The sequence below is a fragment of the Zootoca vivipara genome, chromosome 4 (genome assembly GCF_963506605.1).
Source record: "Zootoca vivipara chromosome 4, rZooViv1.1, whole genome shotgun sequence".
Taxonomy (NCBI): Eukaryota; Metazoa; Chordata; class Lepidosauria; order Squamata; family Lacertidae; genus Zootoca; species Zootoca vivipara.
The window spans coordinates 34,685,108-34,696,067 of record NC_083279.1 but is presented as its reverse complement, the minus strand read 5'-3'; positions in this window follow the sequence as shown (position 1 = coordinate 34,696,067).

Sequence of the window (10,960 nt, the reverse complement as noted above, 5' to 3'; positions counted from 1 at the left end):
TGCCGATGAAGACATTAAAGAAAAATTTTACTCTAAGCTGGAGACGCCTAAGGAAGATAAAATTATCCCCCTGGGTGATTTTAATGCAAGAGTTGGGCGAGATCTCAATCTGTGCCCTGGGACTATTGGGAAAGGTGTGTGTGTGTGTGTGTGTACTTAACCTGAAGCATACTTAACCTGAAGCAAACTTTCCCATTGAAAGTAATGGAAAGTGGATTAATCTGTTCCAGACGGGTCCGCGGAGTACTTAAACTGAAAATACTCAAACCGAGGTGTACTTAAACCAGGGGTCCCCAGACTACGGCCAGATGCGGCCCAATTGGCCTCCCAATCCGGCCCGCGACGACCCCCGCCGCTCGCTGCCGCCGCCCACTCTTACAGCGTGCAGCGCAGCGGCGCTGTTCCAGATCGGAAAAAATTGCCAAAAATCGTTTGTGCGCATGCGTATGGGCCTCTCCCGACCCAGAAGAGGTCATTTCCGGTGCACGTCCAGGTCGGGGCCCATACGCATGCGCACAAACAATTTTTGGCAATTTTTCCGACCTGGAAGCGCGCCACCGTGCCAGTAAGTGTGTGTGCGCATGCGCACGGGCACACACTCCCCCGCCCTCCGGACCAAAGCCGGGTAAGTCTGGGGACCCCTGACTTAAATTGAGGTATGACATTATATATATATATATATATATATATATATATATATATATATATATATATGCGCATTCAGTCATGTGAGGCCCTACCACCAACTTTTAAACCTGCTAATAACTGTTATATGTGCAGGAATTAGAAGCAGTGGAAAGCTTCAATTGCTAGTTTTTTTTCCATGTTAAAACTGAAACAAAGAGAAACTGAAACAATTGAAGACACAGGAGCAAGTGAGGCCTTTTTTGTTTTCTGTTTTCTGGCCACCTGCAGTCAGACATAGCTTTCCTGCTTCATCCGTGATACCAAGTCTCCAGTATTACTTGTTCTTGTGCTGCACCATTCCTCTCAAAGGTTCCCAGGGTGGCTAACTATCGAAACAAAAGTAGAGTCTTAAAAAGTAACTGCTAAAAACCTGGATCCATGATAAAATACAACTGGACAGCCAGAAGCAAAGTACCCTACTCTCCCTAGGTTCCAAACGTCTGTGAAAACAGATAAGTGGATGTAACCACTTGGTTGGCTGCAAAGGATCATGTCAAGCGGTGAGGAGAATTTTACCACACAGTTGGACACAAAGTGAGGGAAGAAAGTGATATGGTTCTCTCCACACCGGTCTTCAGCCAGTGTCTGGTGATGTTTGTTGTTAAGTCAATGCTTTCTTCACAGCCCTGATTTTAAAGCATGAATCACAATGTCATTTGTGATGGAGCAATAATTAGGAATGGAATAACAAAACAATGGGGGAGGGGAATCAGACCTACTTCCCTCTCTCAAAGAGTTCTATGTCCCTTAAGAGCTCTTTTGTTCATATATGTTGTACATAAAGCTAAAGGTAAAGGGACCCCTGATTATTAGGTCCAGTCATGACCTTAGCTGCCAAGTATCCCGTTTTTCGCAGGAAACCCCTGGATTTTAATCCGTTTCCTGCTGTTCTCCTAAATGGAGAAAAATCCCGGAAATCTCCTGGAATTCCTACCTGCCAGGGAGCCTCCATTTTGCGTGCTGCTCTGCCCATGTGCGGGGACCAGAAATTGAGCAGAGCTGCACCGGAAGTCACTTCTATGCATACCCGGCGGCCATCTTGGTGGTGGCCGCATGGCGGTGGCCGTCACCAAGATGGCCACCGGGCATGCGTAGAAGCAACTTCAAGTGCCGCTCTGCCCGATTTCCAGTGTCCACACATGGGCATAGCGGCTCCGGAAGTTGCTTCTATGCAACTTCCGGTGCCGCACCACTGCTGATCCCGCATTTTTCAGTGGGAGACTTGGCAGGTATCGTCGTGACTGACTCTGGGGTTGCAGCACTCATCTCACATTATTGGCCGAGGGAGCCGGCGTACACTTCCAGGTCATGTGGCCAGCATGACAAAGCCACTTCTGACAAACCAGAGCAGCGCACGGAAACACCGTTTACCTTCCCGCTGTAGTGGTACCTATTTATCTACTTGCACTTTTGACGTGCTTTTGAACTGCTAGGTTGGCAGGAGCTGGGACTAAACAATGGGAACTCACCCCATTGCAGGGATTCGAACCGCTGACCTGATCGGCAAGCCGCGTCCCTCATGTTGTACATACACTGGTTCATTTAAAGGTTTTTGCTTTATTGAAAGTGTAGGCTTTAATTAGAAATTAAAACTGTACTCAGCCCTAATACACTGTCTCTCAGGGCACAGTGTTCACCCTGTGCCACCACTGGGATCCTGGCACATGAATATATTCCTTTCTGCCTCAGGACATCCAGACTTCAGCTGTGAGGGTCTTTCTGTATCTGCTATTTCTCTCCCCCCCCCCTTGTTGCCTGTAGGCTCTAGCATACCGAATCAGCATTTAAAAACACTTACATCTAATCAGAATCTGAGAGGAGATAGGAGCTTTCCCCAGGGTTTTAATTTGTCTGTTAAATAACAACATGCTTGGCAGCAGAAATGTACCCTTTTAATCTAAGTTTCCCTTGGTACCATGGGAAGTGTTAAAATTAGATTTTTTACATTTACAAAGCCAATAGGCCTTGACTTCAAACTTGCGAATAAGTGGTAATTAGCATGACGCCTAGCTGAATTCCTGGGAGGATGCTATTATTTTAATTCACTGTTCTAATTTTAAAGTTATTATTTGAACTCCCATATCAAGTCACTGTAAACAATTAATTTGGAAACTTGCCTTTCAACTACAGTGGTACCTTGGTTTACGAACTTTATCCATTCTGGAAGTCTGTTCTTAAATCAAAGTGTTCTTATTTGAATGGAACAGACGCAACATGTTCTGCTTCCAAGGCAAAGTTCACAAGCCAAAACATCTACTTCTGGGTTTGCAGTGTTCTTAATCCAAGTTGTTCATAAATTAAGCTGTTCTTAAAGCAAGGTACCACTGTACTTGACTGGTGCTCATGTGCAGACTGGATTTGGCTGATAGGTAGGAAACTCTGCTGTCTCCTTCCCTGTGGTCTTTACTTTAGATTTCATAGAATCATAGAATTGTAGAGTTGGAAGGTACATGTGGGTCATCGAGTCCAACCCCTTGCAATGCAGGAATCCTGGCCACAGTCATCCCTGGCTGGGCTTGAAACACCAACCTCCTGGTTAAGAGCCAGACACACTAGCAGCCCTATCGTATTATGAGCTAGCCTTCTTCAGGCAGCAATTTCTGGGCATCATTATAGTGCAATAAATTGTCAATTGCTGTCAATGATTGAGTAAGTTATTATATCTTAACCCACCATGGAGGTGAAATTAGATTTTTTTTCAGGTCCCAAAATATCTCGGTCTGTCATACTAAAAGTATACCATCTCAGGACTATTTCATTGCTCATCTTCTAACATTGTGTATGCCATCAAATGCCAACAGTGCCCTTCAGCTCTCTATATTGGACAAACAGGCCAAACCCTACGCCAAAGGATAAATGGACATAAATCTGACATCAGGAACCACAAGACAGAGAAACCAGTAGGAGAACACTTCAATCTCCCAGGACATTCTATACAAGATCTCAAAGCAGCTGTTTTATTACAGAAAAAATTCAGAAACAGACTGGAAAGAGAAGTTGCTGAATTGCAACTCATTAGCAAGCTTAAAACCATGGAGCCACCTGGAATGAACAGAGACATAGGATTCTTATCTCATTATACATGATCAAGCTTTCCTTAGCACCTCAGCCCTTGCTTTCCCCCCGCAAGACCAATTTCAGTCATTAACAATCGTTAACAGTCATCAACAGCTTTACCACTCCTATCAGCCCATCACCCATTCCCATCACCCCCACCCCCACCCTCTGAATATACATAAGGGTCTGGTGACTTCTGTTTCAGTGTATCTGATGAAGTGTGCATGCACACAAAAGCTCATACCAAAATAAAAACTTAGTTGGTCTTTAAGGTGCTACTGAAGGAATTTTTTAAAAAGTATTTAATTTCATGAAATGTAATTACATAACATTCTGCTAAAAGTTTCCTGCAGCAGGCAACACCCCCAGGGCGTCTACGTGCTTCTGGGATGGAGAGACACTTGCACTGTGGGGGAACTGGTGTTTTCTTCCCCTCTCCAGGCTCATGAAGACCCCCAAAATCTGCTCCAGAGGCTCTTCTCCCAACACTCAGGTTTTAGGTTTTAAGATGCACACTTGCACTATGTTGGACATTACAAGGAGAGTGTAAGAAACTTCCAGGAAAGATGTTTGAAAGTAGCACCAGTAAATATTGAACTACAAGACAGAATATATTTCAGGTAAAAGGCAATGTCATAAACTTTGGCAGGTAAACTGTAAGAACAAACAGCGGCTGGGTGCTCAGAGATGACAAAGAAAACAGTACAAGCACTTCCAAAAATAATAGGGAAATAAGATAAATTTAACCTGTGTCAAGAGAACCAGCCATCACGGGGGAAAGAATAGAGTTGTAAATGTGCTGCATGAATGTTGAGGAACACATGAGTATAATGTTGTTCTAATCCTATGGTTCTGCTAACCTGGCAGGTGCTATGCCACAGGTACACCAGAGTTTTGTAATCACACATACCCAGCAGCAAAGTTTTTGTAAAAAAACAAATGGATAGGAATATAGTAGTTGAAACAAGAGCTAATGTAACAGCATCATGGTAATTCTGCCACCGTCTGCCAGTCACATAATTGTGCATAATTATTATTAATCAATCAATTAATTAAATTTGTATACCACCATTCATCCAAAGATCCTAGTTCACAGCAGAAAAATACAACATGAGAATACAAAACACATAATAAAACAAAAAAACACACACCAAAACAAACTAATAAACCCCTCCCACAAGCACATTTTAAAAGCCATAGAATGTTAATCAGCCAAACGCCTGGTTGAAGAGAAATGTTTTTAGGTTATGGTACCGTGTTTCTCATTAAATAAGACACCATCTTTATTTATTTTTCCTCAAAACCCCCCACAGTGGCTTATTTTCGGGGGATGTCTTATTTTTTTGAGTGGGAGCTGGCAACAGCACGCTGCGCCGAGCCCCAACCCAGTGGGACCCGGTGAGAGCCACCAGCACGTGCCGCGCGGGACCCGGGGAGAGCCGGGGAGCAGAAAATAAAAACGGCAAGGCTGCCCTCCCATTTTCCCTCCCCATTTGCGTGCTGCTGAGGAGCAGAAGAAACACGGTGATCCAAGGAGCACAGCCATGTTGGTGGAGCAGGAAGCAGCCGCGGAGGCGGCTGTGAGAGAAGCGGTGGCGGAGGGCCCGGCAAGAGGCGGCTGCACGGGAGCCGCTTCAGGGAGCGCAGCACAGCGCGAAGAGCCTGGTGAGAGGCAGCTGCGGCTGCAGGTGAAGCCCGTGATCTCTGTGGGCGAGCGCTCTGAGTGCTGCGGCGGTGGTGGTGAAGAGACGCCCGATCAGCCCGCCTCCCAGCTGATCATCGGGAAGCCCCCGCCCCCGCAAAACACAGTGAGGTGGCTGCGGGGGGAAGTGCCGAGAGCACCCAGGAGCGTGGCTGCAGCGACAGTGATCCCAGCAGCTGTGGCGGTGGCTGTGGGCACGCGCCCAGCACCAAAGCACTGCAGCGGCGGCCACTGCGAGTGGCATGAAAAGAAGGCTGCCAGCAAGCACGTTGTTGCCTCTTGCCAGCTCTTCCGAAGGCGCTTAAACGCCTTCCTTTCCTTGCCAGACCTGCCGCCCCCCACTACAGCTTATTTTTGGGGTATGTCTTATATTTAATCAACTCATGAAAAGCCTGCCATGTCTTATTTTGTAGGTGCGTCTTATTTTATGAGAAACACAGGTGTGTCATCCAGGAATGCCTGAAATGGCATTGCCACCACATTTCAAGGAAAGGAAGAATATAGCTCTAAAGTTGTCATCTTTACCATGATCTGAAGTTGCAAACCAGGCTTTTTCCATATTCTCTTTGGTCTCATCCAGGCTTGCCCTTGTCTCACTTCTTTCCCCCTCATAACCCACTCTTTACTGCTGAATCAGTGCAAATGTCAATTGGATTTTCTCTAGATTGACATTTGCTCAGATTTATCACCAAAGAGTGGGTTTTGAGAGAGAAAGCAGTGAGACAAGGGCAAAACTGCTTGGACCTCATGTCTAGAAAGTGTGGGACCACTGCTTGGACCCCTGCTTTCTAGCCACGGGATGAGCACAAATCTGGATGAGCCTGTCCATGCAGAAGAATGATTGGCATAAATAACTGGAGAATACCCAGTGCAGTTTTTCTAGAAAAAGCGGTGCTGGAACTCACCATGAGCATGTCCCTCGTTCTCTTATAATGGCAATGGCCACCCCCCAAGATGTGCCGGAACTGGGTTCCTGAGAGTTCCACCTGAAAAAAGTCCTAGGGAATACCAATACACAAAGCCGTCTCTAATGGGCTTCATTTGTGTAGAGCTCTAAATTGATAGTAGAGTCCTCACATCCAGTGCCTGACTCACTGTAACTGTCTTGACCAAGCAAGAAGAACCTAGTTAACTACATTTTTAAAGAAAAATATTCTTTCAGATATTGTAAGCTGGAAAAAAAGGCTTGTTGCCATCTAGAGCCAGGTGGATTAAGTGGTCTGAAAAACAATCCATCATCTTTTGCCATAAGCTTATTGTTATACTATCTCATTACCTGCCATCCTGATACTGAAACATTGGAATACTGAGATGGTTTTGCTGCTTAGTTGCTTATGAAACCTCAAAGGTGAAACCTGATCTAAAAATACTTCTTTCCCTGTAAACACACATTAAAATGTCGAAGGCCTTCCAGTATAATCTGCCATTTTATAGCAGTTTTTAAGTGCGGGAAACGATGCTAGGCTAGTTTTGGCAGACACTTGCATTAAGTTCATGGGACCTAAACAAGCTTAGTGCTGTAATATTTGGCCGCCAAAAGCAATGCCAAGCAGATTTTCTCCTTGGGCTTTATTTTTTATTCCAACTTAATTCCCAAGCTCTCATTCCTGCCAGGAAGTGTTAACTATAGAAACTAGGAGTGAAATAGTGGCACTGTAAAATATACCATATGTGCAGACACTAAGCTCTGCTGTTTGAATTATGAAAATATTTCTTTGCTGACAAGTATGGAAGGCCCAAAATGAGTAGTAGTAAAATCCCATAAATAAATAAAACCATGAGCAACTTATACCTGCCAGGAGTGACACCTCCATGTCTTCCACATGCACTGCATCAGGGAGATTTGGGGCATCATATGGCAGGACAGTCTCAAACAAAGATGTGCTCTCCCAAGCCCACATCCCCAGCATGTTCACAATCCTGTCTCAGAGATGTCTACACTGGCTTCATCATGTTCACAGAATGGAAGATGGCAGGATCCCCAAGGATGCGCCGTACAGGGAGGTGGCTTCAAGCACCAGGCCCTTGGGCCACTTTTTTTTTTAATTTTAAAGTTGCTGAACTAGTAATGGTAGAAATTCCTTCATTTCAGAACATAGGCTGAGGGCCACAGGTAGAAAGTGTGAAGAACTATAGCAGCAGATTCAGAGGAATCCCAAAATTCAGACCCAACTACCTTCCAACCTTCCCTGACACAAAGCAGATTAAAACATTGGTTTTGCATTTCAGAGACCAAGAAGGCAGCTTATTGCCAAGTAGGAACTGTGCTGTGCCAGATCTACCATGTGCTAGATCAATGTGATGGTGATGATGATTTAAATTCAGTTACTTGGCCAAGATCATTAGATTTGTTAGAATTGTACAAAGGTGCCTGGTGGTTTAGCTAAATAAGTAGTAAATTATGATGCCTTAAATCTCAAGACCGTTGGCTCCATTTTGGACCTTGTTAGCGATGCCTTAAGAACGAATTGTGACTGACACTAATAGGCACTTGCTGTGTACAAGACCAAGGCATCTTGGCACTAGATCTCTATTTTTCTATATTTCTAGTCAGTCAAATACAGAAAACGATAAGGAGCAGGACCCTCAAACTTCCAACTTTCCGACACATAACACAGTAGTAAACCCCACTTTCCACAGTTTTGATAGTATTGCCACATCTTTTAGGACTGCTATGCCTTCAAAAGATGTTTGGCAGGCAGAAATCTTATATATGATGAGTTCCTTATATTGTGTTTCCATGAGGAAGTTCCCATGTTGAATTTCTGCTGGTTAAGCAGCAGACAAAGGAGCCAGGTTTTTTTTTGGAGGGTGGGGAGAGAGGCAAGCCAAGGTTAAGAAAAAAAAATGTAATATTTTCTTTAGAATCTGTGTAGTATATTTAAAATGGCAAAATACAGATTCCCAACTATATTGTTTATGCTGCTCACGGGAATAGTTTAGTTTTGCTTTTGTAGTTTATGATTTTTAAAGTGGTACATTCTGCTCCTGAGCAATTACCTAGAAGTAAACACCATTGTTTTGAATTATGGTGCTGGAGGAGACTCTTGAGAGTCCCATGGACTGCAAGAAGATCAAACCTATCCATTCTTAAGGAAATCAGCCCTGAGTGCTCCCTGGAAGGACAGATCGTGAAGCTGAGGCTCCAATACTTTGGCCACCTCATGAGAAGAGAAGAATCCTTGGAAAAGACCCTGATGTTGGGAAAGATTGAGGGCACTAGGAGAAGGGGACGACAGAGGACAAGATGGTTGGACAGTGTTCTCGAAGCTACGAACATGAGTTTGACCAAACTGCGGGAGGCAGTGCAAGACAGGAGTGCCTGGCGTGCTATGGTCCATGGGGTCACGAAGAGTCGGACACGACTAAACGACTAAACAACAACAACAACAACAAACACCATTGTGGGTAATAGCTTTTGGAGTAAAGTGTTTGCGCAGTCCTTTACACACTTACCTAGTAGGAAGTCCCACTGAACTCCAGAGCACTTCTGAGTAGACCTGTCTAGATCGTACTGCATGTGGCTCCAAATATTTGTGGCTACTCAGGTGTGACCCTGTTTAAGTGGACCTCCCCGCCCTTTCTTTCAGAGGAAGCAAAATAAAAAAATTCCTTCAGTAGCACCTTAAAGACCAACTAAGTTTATATTTTGGTATGAGCTTTCGTGTGCATGCACACTTCTTCAGATACACTAGAAACAGATACACTAGAAACAGATACACTAGAAACAGATACACTGTTTCTAGTGTATCTGAAGAAGTGTGCATGCACACGAAAGCTCATACCAAAATATAAACTTAGTTGGTCTTTAAGGTGCTACTGAAGGAATTTTTTTATTTTGCTTCGACTCAGACCAACACGGCTACCTACCTGTTTCAGAGGAAGCTATCCAAGAAGAAATTGAGATAGATTTTAACTTTGGTCACTTCCAAGGAAGGTTGGGATACAAATGGGATACTGTAATCTGAAGAAGTGTGCATGCACAGGAAAGCTCATACCTATGACAAACTTAGTTGGTCTCTAAGGTGCTACTGGAAGCATTTTTTAAATTTTTTTGTAAAAATACTAGATTGTAAAAGTTCTGTTGTAAAACATTGTATAATAGCCCAACACAGAAAACAGGCTGCGGTTTTGGGATTAAGGAAGCCTGTTTGCTAGGAAGCAAATTTAGCAATTTGTTGTAGCTTCAAGGTTGTTGATTTAAAAAAACAAAACCCAAAACAGTTGCCTACTTGCTTTGCTATTTTTTTTTATTTGGTGTTCTAAGGCAGTGGTCCTCAACCTTGGGCATCCAGATGTTTTTGACCTACAACTCCCATGATCCCTAGCTAGCAGGACCAGTGGTCAGGAATGATGGGAATTGTAGTCTCAAAACATCTGGAGGCCCATGGTTGAGGACCACTGTTCTAAGGTATTCATGACCTCTGCATGAATAGGTCTCACAAGTTCAGAATGCATGGTTGATAATGGATATGGCAAGAGGTGTCAATAGAGGGGAAGTCAATGCAATCAATAACAAAATATCTAAGGCACCATGTGATGGAAGATGAGATGGAAGGTATTCAGTGAACACTGATGAAAAAGTGTGTCACTTAAAAAATAAAAACCCTTAAAATTGGGATGCCCAACATTGTAAGGACCATTGATTTTTGAGCAAGTTCCATGGTTGCCACCTCCTCTGCTGAGTTCCTTCTCCCTTGTTCTGAATCAGCCCTCCTTCCCATCCATGTGGACATGAAAACTTTGATCTGGGTAAAAGTCATCTCCAGTAGAGTTAATATGCACCATGGAAAGTGCATAGAGTTGAAAGTGGGAAGGACTGTTAATCTTTTAACTTTTTCCTTAGTCTCTGTGTACTTTTCAGGGCAGAAAAAGATAACCACATCATGATCAGCAAAAGTGTGGGATCACAAGTTTTGTGGGCGCCAGGGAAATAGATGGCAACCCCACAGAGGGAGAGTTAAACAAAACAAGTTCCTCAGAATTCTGCTCCCCCACCCCTGCAAAAAGACCTTTATTTGAAATATTGGTCCAGCCTTATCAGGCATATTTGCAGCATTTTGTGTTTTATTGGCTCTATCACACACAACCCTACTTGGAAGTCAGTCCCAATCAGTTCAAGTTACAGGTAGGTAGCTGTGTTGGTCTGGCGTAGTTGAAACAAAATAAAAAAATTCCTTCCAGTAGCACCTTAGAGACCAACTAAGACAAACTTAGTTGGTCTCTAAGGTGCTACTGGAAGGAATTTTTTTATTTTGTTCCAATCAGTTCAGTTAGATTTCCAGCACAATCCTATGCAGGTCTACTCAGAAGTGAGTCTCCTTGATTCACTCCAGTTATTTTTGAGTGGGATGGGATTCTGCATTGGATTGGATTGGACTGTTGGGCTTTGATCCTATACCTGGCAGTAAATCTAACTGAATTGTATAAACTTTAGTTCTGAGTAGATGTGTATAAGATTCCAGCCTATTTCCCCACCACCATCTGCAACTTGATTCCCCCCCCAGCCACATT